Source organism: Ursus arctos, unplaced genomic scaffold, assembly GCF_023065955.2.
Source record: "Ursus arctos isolate Adak ecotype North America unplaced genomic scaffold, UrsArc2.0 scaffold_11, whole genome shotgun sequence".
Classification (NCBI taxonomy): Eukaryota; Metazoa; Chordata; class Mammalia; order Carnivora; family Ursidae; genus Ursus; species Ursus arctos.
In genome coordinates, this window is record NW_026622775.1 from 59,450,931 (window position 1) to 59,472,110 (window position 21,180).

General features: G+C 40.0%; 1 long non-coding RNA gene across 1 annotated transcript in view; it reads left to right on the top strand.

Annotated features, from left to right (window-relative positions):
- Nucleotides 1-19,566, top strand: part of LOC113269910 (uncharacterized) — a 50,679-nt gene extending 31,113 nt beyond the window's left edge. The window contains exon 5 of the long non-coding RNA XR_008958671.1: nucleotides 16,848-19,566. This is a non-coding gene — a long non-coding RNA (uncharacterized LOC113269910). The remainder of the gene's footprint in view (nucleotides 1-16,847) is intronic.
- Nucleotides 19,567-21,180: the final 1,614 nt, after the last annotated feature.

Genomic DNA, 21,180 nt, shown 5'->3' on the forward strand with positions numbered 1-21,180 from the left:
CATCCTCAGAGGAATTTTTTTAAGATGCTGTTTCCTGCACAATTATTGCCTCCTTTGATCTCACACTACATTTGGTCTTTCAGATAAGAGAGACCAATAATTCCTCAGCTCTAACTTCAGCAACACAGATAGCTATCATGCATTGTGTGACATGCAATTCATTATTCGATGGTGGATAACCACCATGGTCCTATATTAAATGTTTTACAGCTCATCTCTTCATGGCTCCCTGAGTTAATGTAACACTTATGACTATTTTAAGGTCCAGGAGCAATAAAACAACTCTTTATAAAATCGCATATAATATTTAAATTAAAACATTTTAAGACCTCTTAGAGGGAGAAAATAGCACAGTGAAGTAAATCTCCGTCTGTAGCTTCGTTATTTTACTTTATTTTATCCAATAAAGGGGCCTCCTCTCTTTGATGTGTCTAGTAATTCTCATTACTGCCTGTGGATAAACTAGATAAGTGTGTCGAAGCAAGATTCAGCCTTCAGAAATCTTATGATCAGCCTGTACTGATGTTCCATCGGCCTTCTTTATCCATTTAATAATGGACTGTTGAGTTGTTTGGCCCGCATAAAGACCTCTTTGGAATGTAACAGAAAACAGAAGATTGGTTCAAGATCTGATCACATATTTACAGACAATCTTCCTACAGTTTTCCGTTCACCAAATCAAGAGTGGGCAGTCTGGAGATGGCTGGAAGAGCAGTTTCCTCATGTTGAGTCTTTGGCAAGCTGGAATGCCACCTGCTAAAATTGAACAGTGTAGAGATTGTTATCCCCTGGGGACATTTGCAATTTTCTGTTTGGTGCTCCGTAAAGCAGACAGCGCTCCTGTGCTGGAAAAATGTAACTTGCTGTTCATTTGAGTATTAATCTATCAAAATATTTCCTGGACTTATTTTGCAAACTAACAAAAGAGCAATTATACATTTACCATCAGCAAGTTCTTAGTTCATATTGATATTTTTAATTCCTTAATTGAATGGTTTTACTTCCTAGCTTAATGTAGACATTATTTTCAGATTATTAGTGAACTAAGAAAAGGTTAATTTGTAAGTTGAATTGGATTTTTGTTGCAAACTGAAAAGCCTTTTTGTAGCCCAAGGGCGTTTTTATCCTGGACTCTGATTCTCCCCACCACCGCTTGGCCTGCACTCCTCTGCTCTCAGAGGAGGGTCTCCCATTTCTTCATTTCTACTTCTCTCAGGGAAGCGGGTACTCTGTCAACTAGTGTGTGCTCACTCTTTAGGATGCATTGGTTTCCAAACATTTTAGGAGGGTTGGAGATGTTCAAAAGTGATGAGAACTAAAGTTTCTTACTAAAGTAAAGTTTTCTGGCATAGGTAACAGGATAAAAGTCTGGTCACTGCACCACATACATTTGAATTCACTCAAAAAGACTTTTGTATTATTATTTTCTGAAAAAAGTCTTGTGAGATGACAATATACAGTAAATCCTTTTCTAGTTTAGAATACAATTCCGGAACAAGAGCTTAATTTTTTTCTCAGTGATTTCCGGGGCTCTATTTTTTTTCTTCTTTTTGTGTAAATTTTTTAACAGAGGAGGTTCAAAGTTTGTTTTAAATTTAAAAACAAATTTTTCCAGAAAGGTGGACTTAAAATAACTAGTCTGGACTAATTCCTTACCTTAAAAACACAAAATAGGAATTGTTTTGAATTTTGCTGTTCTTACTTCCTCTTACTCAAATCTAATTTGTTAGTGTGTGTGCACGTGCGCATGCATTTAGGGTCTGTGGGTAAGCGTGAACTATTAAAAACAAGAAACTTTAATGGGAGGAATGACATAGTGAATAAGACATGTCTACAAAATTGGGGGTCATTTAATAATTATTAGGTGAATTTGGACTATACAGAATGACAGGATGGTTGACTGATCTTGGTACCAAATTCCAATTCCTCCAATAATAATTTTTAAATTACGAAGACAAATCTTTATTTCATCTGTGTGAATCCCGCTTAAAGCATCTAGACACTGGGCACTACCAAAGTGGGCAAACTGAGCTGACCTACGCAAAGTTTTGTCAGAATAAAAATCTCTGCTTGATAATGGCCTTTTCACAACCCCCTTCTTTGCTCCTGCCCCCGTGGACTGTTTGTCTTGATGAGGTCTCAGTGTGTTGAACTGTAAATGGAAAGAATTTTAGAATCAAAAGACAACAGTTCAGAGTCGTATAGCTTTGGGACTTTGCTAAAGTCATGCAGCTTCTCTGAGACACGATCGTTTCTTACATAAAAGGAGTTAGGGGCGCTTGGTTGAACATCTGACTTCAGCTCTAGTCATGTTCTTGGGGTCCTGGGATCAAACCCTGCATCCAGGCCCGCGTTGGGCTCCACATTTAATGGGGAGTCTGCTTGTCCCTCTCCATCTGCCCCTCTCCCTGCTTGTGCTCTCTTTCTCTCAAATAAATAAATAAAATTAAAAAAAAAAAAAAGGAGTTGGGGTGCCTGGGTGGCTTAGTCGGTTAAGCATCTCTTCTGCTCAGGTTGTGATCCCAGGGTCCGGGGAAGGGGCACCACCTACGGGCTCCATGCTCGGCGGGGGGGTCTGCTTATCCCTCTCCCTCCCCAACCCCTGCTCACGCTCGCTCTCTCTCTCTCAAATATATAAAATCTTTAAAAAAATAAAAAAAAGAGTTAATAACATCACCTACCTCACAGGTAGGTAAAAAAATTGTGACTAAAAATATTGAATATGTGAAAGTGCCTAAGAATGCCTGACACATAGTAAGTACTCTGCACATTTCACGTTCACAGAATATAAAGGATTAGTTACTCCTGAAATACTGAGCTGTTTTTTGCAACATGGCATCAATCTTGCGGTATCTTGAGGTTATCTCTTTAGTAGTCAATGTAGCCCCCAAACAGGTGTCTAAGTTATTGTTTATGTCTGTCATCTGATCGTACTGAATGAAAAAAGGAATAGATGGTACGCCTCTTTTCGAGCTTAGTGGAGAGGGGCCTGGCTGCCCTCAGAGCTTTCTTTCTGGAGATCTTGATGTGTATCTAATTCCTTGCTTGCAGTGGCTCTTTGAATATTGTTTTTATAGACCCTCTGGGGCCTCATGCATCCTTCCCACACCACCACACATCCATAATCCTCAGCACAACCAGAAATTCATTTCTCTTCCAAAATTATAGTAAATCTAAAAGGCCTGAGAGATGGAAAGAGTTGGAGTAGAGAAGTGGCTGCTTCCCTTTGTTCGCCTGGCCAGCCAGTGTCTGCCATTCCCCTCTGAGAGCTTCAAGAGGCCCCCAGTATGGTCCTCATGGTCTCCTCTGACACCCCCTTGGTCCTCTTTGTGGTAGGAAAGGCTCTACCTTCTATTTGAAAATCACTCCTATAGTACAGCGAAAGCTCTAAAGAGGAAAGGGCTTTGTCAAGGGCAGATATTGTCCTTGTTTGGAGGTCATTCAACATCTCCAGTGGCGTGTCCATCCGGAGTCCCAGGGGAGGCCGAGGCCTCCCACACAACAGCAGCTGGAGCTGTACAACCCCATGGTTGGGGTGGGCAATTCTTTACGGGAATTGCCACCTTGCGGTGGATTCTTTAAGGGAATAGCTGCCACCTTGAGATCCCTTGCCTTTTCCATCTGGGCTGGGCACTCCATTTATGTAATTGTTAAGAGGGAGGTACTTGGAATCAAGCATCTTTGCCATGTTGTGTGACCTTTAGTCTTATTTTCATTATTTAAGCAGGCATCGTGATAATACCTACCTCCCACAGCTCTGTGAACATTCGGGGAGATGAGGGGCTGTATCACTGGTCACATGGTAGGTGCTCAAATTCCTGTACTCTACTACTGATAATAACAAAGATAAGTTCTAACAAAGATTATGGGAGCTTCAGAATCGTGTGCCTTGTCGTGGTTGAGCAAGGACAAACGATGTGATGGAGACACAGGATAAGCTTCCCCATCCTGGTTCTGCTAGTCTCTGCTTTTGGTACGGCGGGTTCTATACTTGTTCGGGGCTCGAAACCACTAGAGGGTCAGACAATTGCAGGGAGCCCTGGCTGGGGGGGACATGGTGAAGAGTGGCAGGATTTTCTTCATTGGTTTCTCAATGAGCCATAACTCTTTCAGATTCACTGTTCACATATGGCCTCCAAGCAGATCTGGCCGTTTCCCTCCCTGATGCAGGCTGGGAGAGGAAGGATCTGGAAAACTCATAAAAGCAGACTGAGTGGTAAAGGAAAATCAATCTTCTCCTGCTTTGGACCAAGTTGATGAGAATCATTCTCCCTGATTCTCCATAAATTGGAACAAGGCTTAGGACACTAATCCTACTGTAATACCATTTGAAGACGAACACTGACATTTGTGACATTTAAATAACAGTTCAGGTCTGCTATTAAGCCGGGGCCTCCAACTGTTTAACCTTTGCCCTTGTGTACTATTACCCTTCTGTCTAGTGCATGCAAATACATTTATTAATGCATTTCAGCTTTCTGATGACACATGATTGTTTAGTGTGGCTGGATACATCGCATAAGGTGAACCTCACTGCACCAAATACCAAATTTATCTTTAAACTTTTAAGTACGATATATTCCAAAGCTCTCTCTCCGATTGCTTTTATACAGTTAAGGCTAAATAAAAAGTTGAGGCAATCACTCAGAAATTTTCCTGTGGGTAGAGGAAAGTGGATTTCTTAAACTGAAATTATCTAGGGAAATCCGAAAGTCATTCATTCATTCAACAAAATGTCTTAAGTACATTGATGGGTCACGTAGAGTGTTAGATCCAAAATAAGAAAGATGTGCCTCTTGCCGCTAAAGAACTCTAGCTTGTGAGTTTATGGACCTGCTTACATAGTTCTGCATCTTAATGGATATCTTTCTTACCTTAGTCTTTGCTTAATTGCACAGGTGAAATCTTTACTGGTTTCAAAAGAGCAGTTTCTCTGGTGCCTGGGTGGCTCAGTCGGTGAAGTGTGGGACTCTTGATTTCAGCTCAGGTCATGATCTCAGGGTCGTGAGATCGAGTCCTGTGTCAGGCTCCACGCTCAGTGCAGAGTCTGCTTGAGATTCTCTCCCTCGATGTCTCCCTCTGTGCCTCCCCCTCCTGCCCTCTCTAATAAATGAATAAATAAATAAATAAATCTTTAAAAAAAGAGAGCAGTTTCTCATTTAGTTTAAATGAATTAGAGGCTGGAGGGTATGGATCTTTCCCACTCAGATATGCTATTTTTATAAAGATAGTGTCGGTGTTAAAGTCAGGAATAAGCTTTTCATCTCTTGGATATTTTCCTAAACAGGAGAAAACGTTTCCTGTTATATTCTTTATCACCACCTACCATTTTCTGAGTATCAACAGATCTGCTCCATATCTGACGGAGACGTGAGTCGGGTTACGCTACTATTAGGGTCATTTCGATGGCTGAGACTCTAGGTTGGTTTAGTATTAACTTAGTCACAACCTGATCGGAACCCGACAGACCCAGGCTCGATGACTGGTTCTGCCAGTTTCTAGATGGTGTGAAATTCAGCAAGACCCTTAACTTCATAAGCCTCAGTTCCTCATCCATAAAATGGGTAATAATACTTTCCTTGCTGAGTTGTTGGGAAGATCCAAGAAAATAATTCTGAGAAGACAGTTGACCTACAGCGTGGCACCCCGCAACACTTGTTCTGGTCCCCGTGCTTTAGAGAGCCCCCCACCTCATCCCAGCCCTTCTCCAGCTCTGCCACTTGTCACAGCACAAGTCTTTCCTTTCTAGGTCAGTGGTTCTAAACTGGGAGCGGTTTCGTCCCTAAGGAGATATTTGGGTATGTCAGGGGATTGTTTTGGTTGTTACGATTTGGGGGCAGGGGTTGCTAGTTGCATTTAGTAGGTAGAGGCCAGAATGCTGCTAAATATCCTATAATGCCCAGGAAAACCTCCTCCTTACCTTCCACAATGAAGACTCTTCCAGCGCCAAGTGTCGATAGTCCCAAGCTTGAGAAACCTTGCTCTAGATTCCTAGGACCCTGACATTCTCTCCCTAAACAGCCCACTTCCAGAGTCTATGCGTGTCATCACCTGGGGAAAAGGGGTGGCTATTTGAGAGGGATGTGGGCAAAATGTGGCTGTGTGAGATGGATGGGATGTCCACACAGGCTTGTCCACACCGCCATGTTTCATGAGGAAGCCCGAGGAGTCTGAGCATTCTACACTGGACCCAGGCCCTCTAAGTCGTTGTGAAGGCATTATTCATCAAGGTCAGAGAAGAAAATATATTTTATTTAACAGTTTGTAGGCTTGATCTGCAACTTTAAATATTTACACATGTAAACGTGGGCCTAGGTTTGCGCTCTTGCTCTGGGCCCCACAAATGTTGGGATGGGCATGCCGGTGAGATTTCCATAATGGCATCATTCCCTCTCCTTGGCCGGGGTCACCTGATCTCCACCCTTCAGGCTCAGTTTTAAGAATTCACCTTTATGAAGGCAGATGTTGCCTGGTTGGCTCTCGGGCCACGTGCCCCATGAGGCTCAGCCCATGTCTTCTGATTGCTGGTTTGTTCCAGAGTTTGTGATCCTTTTTTGTAGCTGAAATATTTATGGTGACCATCCTCCCAGTGACCTCTTTTCCTGAGAACTTACTTCAGCTCAGGCCTGGGCCTCTGGCAGACGTGTTAGTATCATCTGATCCAAGCAAAGGCCTTCAGGATCCTTTCCAGGGAATCAGTTTCTGCAAATGGCTATAACTCCGTGCTGTAAACACGAAGGTTGCTGCTGGACAGCCATCTCCCACAACAGAGGAAGGCAGTAGGTAGAGAAGGGAAGAGATTGAGAGAAACAGAGGCCTGCCTGGGTTCTTGATGCTTTTGCAGCCTTGGAAAGATGTCTGGGTTCCGTCAGATACCTCAGTTTCTTCCAAGAAATTATCTTGTTTGCTTAAACTGGATAGAGTTGGTTTCTGTTACGTGTAACCATAAGGCCCTCGACTTAAGACCCCGTCTTTCAAGTTCATCTTTTGGTAACTTGCCCCAAATTTCAGTGCCTTACTTGCACAAATCTGGCTTTGTTCTTGCCAGTCCACTGACTGGCAGTGTGGAGGATGGAGCCCACTGCTGGATGTCAAATTTTGCCGGTTCCAAGACAAATTTTGCCTGTCCCTTATCATTTACAGGTGGGGATTGACTCCCAGGAGCTGTCCAACATCAGTGGACAGATTTGGTTCTGGAGTCACTCTCCTAGTTGCAAGAAACAAGACCATTAGGCCATGTCCTTCCTTGTGATGCTCTCTATTCTCTCGAAATTTGCAGCTTAAAGCTGTGTCTATGTGCTTCCAAAAATCCAGGTCAAACTCCCTGAGCAAATGGATAATGCATTTGCAAAGTTGATGAACAATAGATAAGGAAGCACATTTTCACCTGGACACGTGCAGTTAGTTGGGCGCAGTCTTGGATCCATACCATTTGTGGAAGAGCTGGTAGGAGAATATACAAGCAAATATTAAGATGCTAGTCCAGGGGTCCAGCTCAGAGGACGGGGGTAGAGTTGTGTTTGGAGTATGTGTGCTCGTGAGTGAGGGTGTCGACCTGCTCCTTTCTGGGGTCTTTACGTATATTTTTCACTTCATCCCCATTATAACTACATGTCGTAGCTATGATTTATTACCTCCATTTTTACAGATAAGAAAACTGAAGCCCCTCTTAGTGATGAAGGTAGAGTTTGAATTCAGGTCTCTCTGATTCCACAGGTATGAGGTTAGTAGTAAGGAACCCAAGTTAGAAGGTACAGAAACCAGTGGTTTTCTTGTAGAAGAGAAATGTTGAGAATGACTTTTTTTAAAACTGCTTGTGTTATACAAAAAATAGATTCTAAGTAATCACAGAGGAATTCTGTTATGTTACGTAACAATTTGGGGCCCTTCTTATTTCTCTCTCTCTGCTTAACCTGATGATTTAGGCCAGCTTCCACAAGAAGCCGTTGGTTCATTAGCTCAGCCAGATTTTTGTTAAGGGCGAAAAAGTCAGAATGGCTTTTATATGTAGTGTAGTTAAGACAATTAAGTGACCGAATTGCTCACTCTCCCTTCTGCTCTTTTTTTTTTTTTTAAAGATTTTATTTATTTATTTGAGAAGGAGAGAATGAGAGAGTGAAAGGGAGAACTCAAGTGAGAGCACAAGAGCAGGAGGAGGGAGAAGCAGACCCCCCACGGAGCAGGGAGCTTGATGTGGCTCAATGCGGGGCTCCATGCAGGGCTAGAGAGGAGGACACTGGGATCATGACCTTAGCTGAAGGCAGCTGCTTAACCCACGGAGCCACCCAGGCGCCCCTTTCCCTTCTCTTCTTGCTGATCTTTTAGTTTCCTCCCTGGAGTTTGCCATCTTTTTCTTCTTATTTTTATCCATGCCACTCAATCAATGTCGACTAGTTTATTTGGATGGATTTGTCGGAAGTTTTCTTCTGTATAGACTCAAGATGGTCGTCTGGCTAATCTGATCATCTACTCTAATATTATTAAAGATGACTAACCAAAAAAAAAAAAAAAAAAAGCCAACAAATTCCAAAAATCAATTCCGTAGTCTCCTAAACATTCTATTTATATGTTTCCAGGCTTAGCCTGGCCATAATTTTAAATTCAAGAACTAAACCCAATTATAGATCTGCATATAAAAAAGATGTTTAGAATAAGTTTATCATGATCCAGAGAATTTGGTGCCAACAGTTTTCTTTTTCTTTCTTTCTTTCTTTTTTTTTTTTTAAAGATTTTATTTATTTATTTGACAGAGAGAGAGAGCCAGCGAGAGAGGGAACACAAGCAGGGGGAGTGGGAGAGGAAGAAGCAGGCTCCCAGTGGAGGAGCCTGATGTGGGGCTCGATCCCAGAACGCTGGGATCACGCCCTGAGCCCAAGGCAGACGCTTAACGACTGCGCCACCCAGGCGCCCCTGGTGCCAACAGTCTTCTGACTTAATTTTGTTTATTTGTAAAATTCCCAGTCTAATGGACATATCCAGGATTGTTCAAACAGGGAAGTATTACTGTAATTGTTGAGTAATTAGATTTTTTTTTCAAAATTACTTTGCTATGTATTTTAATAAACAGCAAAATCTAAAGCCCTACAAATTCTACCGGTTATAGGAGAAAAGTAAAGGACTAATTAAAGACCCATGTCCACAGTAGAAAAAAAAATGATGAATCTTTTCATCACTCAGCAGTCTGGGATGCTCCAAATACATTGTTTCTTTTTTCCCCCTTGGAGTTATTTATTGGCCAGAGGGGAGGGTGGACAGAACTTCTTTGAAGTTAAACATCTTGCTTGGATGAGCAGATATGTTGCATCAAATCAAAGTAATAAAAAGACAAAATGCTTTATTAAATCTTCTTTATCACTCTATTGTGCTCCAATAGGATGATCTAATTAAAGGCACAGTTAAGCCTCTTTTCATCTGAAGAGGAGTTCAGAAGCTTTCATTATTAAAAGGTTTGCACAGAAACAAATACATTGTTGTATTGCTTCCAAGTTTCTCAGTGGTGCCTCCTTCCTGTTTTGCTCTAATTGTTATGGATGTCTTGGCTGCCACTTCATGGTTTGATGCTAATTAGTCCTTTTCATCTTCAAAGTACCTGTATGACATTAACATGACTAACATTCGTAATACCGCTCTGAGGTAGGCACTGGAAGGGCCAAGTTCTTTCTGGAGATATAGAAACAAAAGAAAATAATTTAAAGTGGTATTTATATGGATGTTAATGATGAGCACTTTGCTTTCTGGTCTGAGCTCCCAAATGCCTAAGCAGGTTCCTTCCTTACCTTTGTGCCTGTCCCTGCACAGCTCCGTCAGATGCTGCCAATTCGTTCTGCATAACATGAGATTTCTTCAAGGAATCTAACCACCATCAACACCATGAGAAAATGTATGCAAATCAGGGAGAACGATTAGTGATTGCCCCGCAGGGGGATTCTGTCTAGGTCCATTTGATTTAACAAGCTTTCACAAAATACGGACTCGTGTTTTAATTTAATCCTTCTATAATATATAATATTATTCTTGCATGAAACTTCATTCAGGTTGGACTAAACGGGATCCAAACCCAGCAGCTGATACAGATCTTAATTGGCCAGCCAACTTGTTTCATAATTTTCATTTCTGAGTTTGCAGTTTTTGTGGTGAAGTTTATGCTTTCTGAATCATCATAGACCCCACTGCCCTCTATTGCTTTACCCAGAGTTGAATCTGTGTGATTTATATTACTTGCCTAACTGGTGAAGACATTTGAATTTACTGACTAAACAGAGAAGGGAAAGATTGTCTTACTTCCCCCAAACCAAGGAAAATTTAGTAAATTGGCAAATTGCTGAATTTCTTGGATATCACATCACCCCTGCCCAAAGATGATCTCCTTTTCCCTGTCGAATTCTTATTCGTTTATTTCATTTAGCATTCTCAGGGGAAAGTAATCTAATAAAGGAATCCACACTAAATTTAAATAACTGATACTAGCTTGATGTTTCACCCCTCTAGAGCTGCTGAGAGTTTAAAAGAAGGTGGTAACCACACCTCCATCTCTGGTATCTGCCAAGCCAATGGAACTTTTTTCCCTCCCTTAATAATGGCATGATTGGAATCTCTCAAGTCACATTATATACTTGTGATTGTTGGCTTTTACGCTGCGTGTATATAAGGCAAGTTCCACCCAAAAGCCTGTGGGTTTTTTTTAAATATTCAGATTTCTATGTCAGAATTTAAAACATTGGAAGAAATCAACAAGAAATGTTGAAAAATAAATCTAAAACGTTGCTTATTTACTTAGGCTTCTCTCTGTAGTAAAGCGAGAACAGGAAGAGAATGTTCTGGGGTAGAAGTTGCAACGGAAGCCAGGCAGACTCTCTTACATTTTTATTTCCATTCTGAATTTGATGCTGACCCGCCTGGCCCTGAAAGCTTCAGACGCAGATAGTAGAGATTTCCAGCCATGATGAATGATCTTGGACAGAGGGGCCGGTCGGGTAACGGCAACTATTAGTGAGAAATAGGAAATATTCCAGTTGGGACTTATTCCAGAATGGACCTGCAGGCCTGGGAGGTGAAAGCCTAGAGAACAGCTGCCTGTGTCACTCTCCTTCTAGAGCCTTCTAGAGCTTCACTTTCCACTTTAACTTGACCTTAGTTGAATTAACTCAACCTATGTCCTCAAAGGACCAGGCAGTGCAAAAGCAAGTCACTTTCGGAGATGTGTGCATCTCGGTTCATTCCTTTGGTCTTCCATTTTAAATTTTTACAGGTTCTCTGCTTTCGCTTAACAGTAATTTGTGATCAAGGTTAAATTAAAGTTTATTTTATTTTTGGTGACATTTTTGCAACTAATTTGAACTTAGGTCTCTTCTTGGAGAAACATTTACAAAGAAATAACATCCAATTGCGTGGTATAAATGCCATGCCATTCAACTATGTAAATAGCAGCTGAGATGTTTAATTGAAAATAAAACACTGGTAAAATGTAAACATCATTCTTATTCCAGTTGCTTCAATGGTACAAATGAATTCACTAACTAATGGTGAGAGTTAGAATTTGTAACAGGGTCCAATAACTCCAGTGTGTCTAGAAACCTTTTTAGTAATTGCTATATTCTTCGATGATGTTCAGTTCCCCTCTCAAAACACATTCATTGGTTATCATAAATATTGGCTGTTTGAGACCTACCACATTGGCATTTTAATGTGCAGTTCAATATACTGTTGTGGGCTTTGTTTTTTTCTCTCACTTAGCTCTATTGTGCCTCTAAACCAGCTGTCTCGTCAGACTGCCTCATTGTGTCAAGCCACTAGAAGTATCCCGGGCACTCCAAAGCATCCAATGATTAGTGTTTTGAATTTGTTTATTTATTTATGTCCCCGGAACTCTGTATTGTATGGAGCACCTCAAGCAAAACCCTCACAGGTCATCGTTTGACGAACATATTCTTGGAGGAAACGTACGTGCTTGGTTATGACATAAGGAATGTACCTTGGAGAGAGTTGTCTGAGTATCACTACTTTTTGGAGAGTCTTTTATTCCAGATTTACAGACTCTAATATGTAAAGATGAAATCGTAACACCTTTTGATCCAAAATTTGATGAAGGATGATTTCAACGATCCCAACCAATTGCATATTTCATCTTTAAATTAGATTAATGGACTACACTAAAATAAAAAGCTTTTGCACAGTGGGGTAAACCATCAACAAAATAAAAAGGCAGCCTACTGAATGAAAGGAAATACTTTCAAATAATATATCCAATAATGGGCTGATGTTCAAAATATATATATAAAATTATATGAACTCAACACCAATAAAACAAATAATCTGATTAAAAATGGACATAGAACCTGAATAGACATTTTTTCAAAGACATACAAATGGCCAACAGAGACATAACAAGACGCTCAACATCACTAATTAACAGGGAAATGCAAATCAAAACTACAGTGAGATATCACTTCATGCCTGTCAGAATGGCTGTTATCAAAAAGACCAGAAATAAGAAGAGTTGTCAAGGATGTAGAACAAAGAGAACCCTTGTGCACTGTTGATGGGAATGTATATTGGTGCAACCACTATGGAAAACAGATGGAGGGGCCTCAAAAAAATAAAAGACAGAAATACCGTATGATCAGGATTTCCACTACTGAGTATTTACCCAAAGAAGAGAAACAAATTAATTCAAAAAGATGTATGCACCCCTATGTTTATTGCAGAATTACTTAAAATGGCCAAGATATGGAAACAACCCAAGTGTCCATTGGTAGATGAATGGATAAAGAAGATGTGGCTATATAAACATATATATATATATACATATATAATGAAATATTATTATATTATCATATTATATATGATACATATTCATCTATATTGTATATTCATATATATATATAATACTATTATATATATAATGATTTATTACTCAGCCATAAAAAAGAATGTAATCTTGCCAATTGCTGCAGCAGCATGGATGGACCTAGAGAGTATTATGCTAAGTGAAATAAGTCAGACAGAGAAAGAGAAATACCACATGATTTCACTTATATGTGGAATCTAAAAAATAAATGAACAAAAACCCGAAAAATAGAAATAGACTTGTAAATACGGAGAGCAAAATGGTGGTTGCCAGAGGGGAGGGGTTTAGGGGTTGGGCAAAATAGGTCAAGGAGATAAAGAAGTAGAAACTTCTAGTTATAAAATAAACAAGTCATAGGGATGAAAAGTACAGCCTAGGGAATACAGTCCATAATGTTGTAATAACATTGTATCATGACAGATGGTAAATACACTTGTGGTGAGCATTGTGTAATGTATAAAATTGTTGAGTTACTAAATAACTGAAACTAATATAACATTGTATGTCAACTACACTTCAATAATAAAAATAAAAATATAAACTACATTAATGGAAGAACTTCCATCACCTTTCTCAAATAACTGTATCCAGAGGGAAATTATAACTTAACTATTAAGAATGTAGACTCTAGAGCCAGACCTGCTGGGTTAGTTGTGAGACCTTGGGCAGGTTACTTAACTGTTCCCCCCCTCAGCTTTCTTTCTTTTTTCTTTTTTTTTAAAGATTTTATTTATTTATTCGACAGAGATAGAGACCGCCAGCGAGAGAGGGAACACAAGCAGGGGGAGTGGGAGAGGAAGAAGCAGGCTCATAGCGGAGGAGCCTGATGTGGGGCTCGATCCCAGAACGCCGGGATCATGCCCTGAGCTGAAGGCAGACGCTTAACCGCTGTGCCACCCAGGCGCCCCCCCTCAGCTTTCTTATCTGTAAAATGGGTCTAAAAATAACATCTGGTTCATCAAGCTGTTGTAAGGATTAAAATGAAATAACATATGTAAAGTAATTAGAACAGGCCTGGCACAGTGTTATATGAATGTGGTTATTATTCATGTAATTAGTAAACATGTATTAAGGGCTTTTATTATTTAGCATCTATTAATATACATCAACTTTCTATATTATTGTCTTTTATGGAAAATGATTCTTTTATTTTACCGATTTATTTTATTTTATTATTTTTCCCAGCTTTATTGAGGTGTAATTGACAAACACAAAGTGTATATACTTCGGTTGTACAATGTGATTTTTTAAAAAGGTGTACAACACGATGATTTAATATGCATATATATTGTGAAATGATTACCACAGCCGAGTTAATTAACAACCTCCTTATCTCACACAGTTACTATTTTTTTGTGTGTATGGTGAGAAAATTTAAGATCTACTCTTTTAGTAGATTTCAAGTATACACTACAGTATCGTTAACTATAGTCACCATGCTGTACATTACCAGAACTGGTTTACCCACCATACAACTGAAAGTTTGTACCCTTACCGACTTTTCCCCATGTCCCCCACCTCCCGGGGAAATAATTCTTTAAGGAAGTAAATCTGATTACAAATTCTCACCACTCTATTCCCCACAACGATGGTCAGGCTTTGAAGAGTTAAAACCTAATGAAAATGTGCTCATATCTGGTAAAATTCTTGGTACGAACACTTCTTTTTTCATTTAAAGGGCAGCATCTGGATTTTAGTAAGCAAATATGCAATAAAATATTATTTTGACCTTTTAAAAAGTTGATCTTTATTTTATTCAAATGGTAAAAATATTCCAAAGAGTGAAGTTCCATGTTGAATGGCATTTTGCCATTATTTAGTGAAATGTTTATGTGCAAATAGTGCTTTTACATTTCACATTTTGTACAAAGAAAATTAGAGCATAAGCTGACAGAATCACCTAAAGAAAAAAAATCAGAGATCGGACTTAGGCTCACCAAACATGGGAATCCAATTTGAAAATACCCTTTTTAGTTGAGAAATGGCTGAATTTTGTTTGCTATGCTAGCATAAGGGTCAAAGATCTTAGGGTAGATTATTTTGCTCTCTGTTACAGCCACATCTCTCTCTCTCTGGTGTCACGCAAAACCCAGAGATCATTTCATAACCTCACTCCCTGCAGCAAAGACATGGATGTGAGGTACAGCTATTTTGGTTCCCACCTGAAGGATTTAATTTCTAAAGCTCAAAGTGGACTTGTCAGAAATAGAAAATCATTTCCCGAATCCAAAGGCTTTTAAAAAATAAATCAAACTAGCACATTTATAGTAAACCTCTGTCGTGTGTGTGTGTGTGTGTGTGTGTGTGTGTGTGTGTGTGTCCAATTTCCCTTTTATTAGTTTCCAGTCGCCTTTTGGTGAAGCCTACCAGTGTGGAGTCCTTGGGAGCCACACAATAGACCCTCCCTCTTCTTCCTCTCTGGAGATAGCCGTGCGATTTAGATTTGGGCAGACGTTGTCTTCTGGGTCTTTAAATCTTAAGCAGGTGAGGAAGCAGGCAAGGGCAGATGGAGGCACCTTCTGACGGGGGCAATGGGATCGGAGTCCCCTGCTCTGCCTGCCTGCTCCTCGGGTTCCGGCTGCCCAGCTCTGTTGGACCCCTGGGTTTTTCAGACTGGTCCTCCAGCCTCCTCTCAATTTTGCAAGCCTCCGTATACTTCCATTAAATCTCCTTCTCCACAGTTTTTTGTTCCTTATGATAATCAGAAGAGGTTTCTATTTCATGCAAACAAGAACTTTCATTGATGCAACAACCTTCAGAGCCTGGGTGGAAATAAATGGCAACGTTTTACACTGAATCATCAATCTAACCCAAGGTAACTGGCCTGAGGGCGACTTACCTTTAAACAATGTTTTATGGAATCTATTAGCTATTGTGAAACTGTATCAATTATATGCTTCTGTAGGACTGCACACGTAATATTTTGCCCAAATGTATTTCGGTTTGGCAGTGGTCCCTAATCAGCCAGTGACGGCTGATCTTTTCTCAGCTGCTATTTTGGAACTGGAATTTTGACATTATTAGAATGAGTTCTGCTACTGTCTTGGGGAGATGGGGTAAGGTAAATCCACAGATGTGTGATCGATTTCAATACCGCGCTTTCCCAAAGTGAAATGTCTGTGCTGGTGTTATTAGCTGAGATACTGTAGACAGTTTTACATGTCAGGAACAATTAACACGTGTCCTGTGGGTCTGATTACCAGAGTTAAGGAAGTTCTGCTCGGCATAAACCCCAAAGCAAAGCCTCCAGGAAAGTTAAAGGTCCCTGTTCCACTATTAACATGGGAAAGTAATGTGCCTTTTTTTGATTGACTATAAACTTTGCCTTGTGGGACTTTGTTCTTAAAGGTGAAAACAAACATGAGTAGGAGGCAAGTTGTTTTCCTTAAAAATTCTTAAAACGTTCATTGAAGCCCTTTATCAGAAAATTTCTCAAAATAAAACTAAATCAATATTACCTTATGATTATCATAGGCAAATAAAAAGCTAAAAAGCCAAAGTTGACATTTTCCTTAAAATACAGCACAAAGGAAAATTTATATATTTAGGCCATTGCCCAAAAGAGGGATAAATTTGATATTTGATATGTGAAACCGTTGTAGGAATAGCATAAGGAGTTGTATTTATAGAAGATTTTAAGAGTAATTAAATGATTGAAAGTGAATTTATGAGACATCCTGATTATTACATATGGTAGATCTTTGAAATATAAAAGTAATTAGGTGAGATTCACATGCACACAGTAAATTAAAGGTATTACTAGTAATGCCCAGTAATATGCCTATTCTCAATTCCATGAGAGTGGAGAGATGGCGGAGTCCAGTCATAAACTGGGCCTTCTGCTCCCAGCTTCTTCACTAACCAAGGGACTAACTTGAGGCCAAGTTGGCTCAACTGTAAAGTGAAGAATGTGGACTATAGGAGTTCAAGCTGCCTATGAGCTCTGAGATTTCATGATCCTAAAGTTATGTTTAATTTTTTTTTTTTTTTTTTTTTTTAGTCATTGGAGTATGTTTCTCTTCTCTCTGGATAAAGGAGAAAAGAAGCAGAAAGAGGTGTGATGTCAAAATAGACCATATAATTCCCAAATGCCTGGCCCCGGAATGGATTTGGCAATGAAGAGACCCCCTCGTTCATATGCTTCCAGTCCAAGAAAGAGAGTTGGGGTAGGTGTTCTATTAGTGACCATCAGCCAAGACATAGAATTAAGTCTTCCTGCCACAGGCAAATCCTGGTGTCAAGTGCTGGACTGAGGAAGTGGTTTCTGCCTCTGTCACAAACAACCCCATGGCTTTGGACCAATGATGCAGCCTTTGCCCGCGTTTTAACTTCAAAAGAGGAGCTAGGATAGATCGTCAACATTTCTTCCAGCTCTCCTATTCTTCGATTCCAAGAAAGCCGTGTTTTGGGTATGAAGTAATGATCCGCTTTATCTACGAATTTGAGGTTAAGGGTTCTTTATTTTGCCTAAAATATTATCACTCCAAGCTGCAAGGTAGAGAGAGCTCTGAAACTGAGGCTAACTTTCCATTTGAAACTATATCAGGCGGATTGGGGACTTCTCCTTGAATGAAGGGAATAAAAGAACAAGGCGCATGGTCAGGAAAACTGTAAAGCTGTGGGAAGATAGAGAGATTAGACATTTCTCTATCAAAGGCAAGAAAGCTGTTAGAGGAAAGTGGAAAAAAAAAAAAGAGTCAGAGCGAGAGAGCAAGCACAGGGGAAGAAGTGGGGGAGGAAGGAGGAAATACAAGGAGCGCAGCCCCTCCCGCCAGCCGGGCTTTGAAGTGAGGCCAGAGCTGCAGCAAAGCATTGTGGGAGAGGAGGTCAAGAGAAAAAGTAGATGCGGACCCTTTGTTCAGAGGTTAATAGTGATGTGTCAGAAGTGCTTTATCAGAGTAAAATGCTCTGTGCATTTTTAGATACTCATTTCAGAGGAGTAAACCAATTCCGTGGAAGTTTCCCAAGGTCCTTAAGAAAGAAGTGCTCCGTTGGTTTCTAACCTAAAAAAAGATATTCTGCAATCACAGGCTCTGTTTTAATTAGAAATAACCGATTGTGGAAAAGGTCTGGTGTTTCATATTTAAAATTATCCAAAACAAAGGATTTTGTTTTTATTTGGGGGCCCATGAGCCGCCGAGAGGGATCTGGATAGCCTTTTAATTGCTCAGCGGGACCTGCGCTGTTTCTGCAAGTTCAGGGCCAGGAGCTCCGTAGATTATGAATGAGGGAGAAACTCGCAGCTCTGCTTAGGCATTCGGATTCCGAGGCGATTCCAGCCAAAAGTCAAAACCGAGGTAAATTCGAGTTTGCTTTGGCAGGACCTACCTTCTTATTCAGATAGCCGAGCCCGCGATTGTGTAAAATTAGCAAAGGCTACCATGGGAGCATTAAGAGAGTTTATTGAAAGTGTTGGAGACAGTAGCACGGTGGCCTTTCCTCGAATGAGTTATCTGAAGTGCTTTCAATCAGTAGTTCCGGGGAGTTGCGTGTATATGTTTGTTGAACAAGAAGGCCGAGCCGATTCCTTTCCGGTTGGCAGTTGTCTTTGTGCGCCGGTGACGTGGTCAAGCTTTTATTTGCAGAGCTCTCGTCAAACGTGCAGTCCCGCAGCCTCTCGGATGATTAAGAGGGCGCACAGGAAACCTCCACCTCCGACTGTTTAACTTACCAGGACTTTTAAAAGCAAGCCTGATAAAGTTCATAAATTTGTCACATCTCGAGCCGTCGATGACCCGCACCAGTCCGTTTCTGATCCTCTTCAGTTCTGTGCATTCGTGAAGCCGGGTCACTGATGACAAATCTAGTGCAGAACGATCGAGTCATAACTAACCTTTAAGTGTTTCCTTGAAGGTTAAGACCAGAGGAGCTGAATAAAAAGTAGCAGGATCCTCGCTCTGATCTTTTTCTGACATTTCCCAAACGCACAAGGCAGAGGGCATGGTGCAGGTTGGAGCGTAAACTGTTCCATACTCAACCCTCACCGAGGAGCACAGGAGACTTGGTTTTTGCAGCAGGAAAAGGAATAAACACACACGCATTAAGCGACTCATATTTGATTTGACTGTAGATTTATTTTTAATAAGCTTATTAAACACACTTATCTGCAAAGAAGACTTAAGAGCACAGATGTAATCGATTATAATATAATCACAAAACACCGAGGTGCAAATTTCTTTAGTTTGATGTTGGGTTTTTGTTGTTTTTTTTTTTCTCTCATTTTCTAGGCCCTTGCAAATACAGTTGTTATAAAACGACTGATTTAGTACATCTCAGCATTATAAAAATTGTTTAAACCGTGGGAAAGGATTACGTTTCCTCCTCTTTTAATTGTTGGTCAAAATTTCAAATAGAATGCAATGTTGTATATACATGATGACAGGCGAACTGCGTGTTTCTTATAGGATGGATGGTTAGTTGTCCTCGTATAACCAATATCATTCTCTGAAAAAGCAGGTCAAGTAACGCTAGACTCAGTAATAGCTGTGGGTACCTTGAGCACGTCTCAAATCAATAATGACAGAGGTAGCCTGATAGCAATTTATGAACCACAGTCCTCTTGGGAAACATATTTCAAACCATAACTTCATCTAAACTGTTTATCGGCTAAGCTTGCTCAAATGTATGAAGTGTCAAAAAGTTTCTTTGACATTAGGCTTGTTATTGTCCTTTGATTTATGTACCTAAGCAAAACGTAGTAAATAAAAAGATTGTTTGGTGGTTTGGTGTTTGAAGGAAATGATTAGAAACATTTGCCAATGCTATTCATTTTATATGTTTTTTTTCTTTCCAAATAAAAAAAAAAAAGTGTTTCCCCGTCCGGTGAGTGACTTCACAGTAATGGAACCTTGAATGATCATTAAAGCAGAAAAGCCAGCGGAGTTGCCATGAAATATTTAGAAAACTCTGAACTAAATGTGTGATGTTCATATAAAGCGTCTGTCCCTCTCCTTGAATTTTTCATGCCCAGCAGTTCACAAAATGTCCCATTTGAGGCACACTTAAGGTGGTAAATCTGACTTATTAAAAACGTGATCATCATACCTTAGTTAGCTTTTGTGGAAACTTCCACATGGAAAATTCAAAGGGCTATTCTTTTGAAAAGCATCCTTCAAGAAAATTCTCGGGTATACACAAAGCATTTTTATTTGCTTAGGATTGGAAATATTGACTTCTTAAGATTTTTTGATGATGGAATATTATAGTTATATAAAAGGCATCAAAAGGCAAACTATAAGACAAATCCTTTGAACAGTATTTCATTTAAATGTTTTAATCCAGGATTTTGCATTTTATTTCAGTTTGAGGCTTTCCGTTCTTATAATTCCTTAAGCAGATTTTCATATTAGGCAACTCTTGGGAAGAACGTATATAAAAAACTAAACATAAGATTATAAAAGTTGGCCAAGGATTCCAAAGGGTTGCATTATGGGTTTTTAAAAGATGAACTTTTAAACAGTTTTACATTGATATGAATGGAATTCACTTACACCTTAAAGGGAAACGAGAAACCTACGGGGTGGGGGGGGGCGGTGGGGGGACCGTGAGGGACACATTTTAACACAAGGGTTTCTTAAATGAGAACTATTTCTGTTTCTAATGTCTCTTTTTTTGAATGGTTAACACTAAGTTGATGGGCACCATAAATAAAAAAAGGCACAGACACAGGACAAATGAGGACACAGATATCTATACCAGCATGGTTAACTTGTTAGCGTATCTGTTTCCTTGAAAACAGGATACAGTGAATCTGTGTATATTTAATGGAAAGTGGCCACATTTACTGAAGAATTAGGAGAAAACACTGCCCAATGGAGTCAGAAGTTCTGATCTGCTATCCTTCAAAGAAAGACTGTTTCCTAGGCTGGCCAATATTCCTGGGGAGCAACCTACGCCTATTGATAAGTTATCGGATTCCTCTCCGGAATCAGCTGGTCAGGAAGGATACAGAGGGGAGGGAGAGGAAGGGAGAAGGGATTGTGATAGTGTCTTTGTCTGATCGCCAAGGTAGGAAGGGGGTGGAGGACTGAGAAAGGAAGAATAAGAGAGGTGAGAGATAGGAAAGAGAACAGGAAAAGAAGGGAAAGAAATCAAACAGAAGCAAAATAAAACAAAGCAGGAAGATGATAGCTAGATAGGAAAAAAAAAAAAAAAAGCATCTCTGCAAATGGAATCTCCTTCCAGACCTCCAAGCTCTTCAGAACAGGGATTTCTAACCTTGATCTCACAGAATTCCCCAGGTCTGAGAACCCACTGTGAAATTGTATGCATGTTTTGTGAGGATGGGTATGTGTATTTTTTGTTTTTCCTGGAGAAGGTGTTCTTTTCTCTGA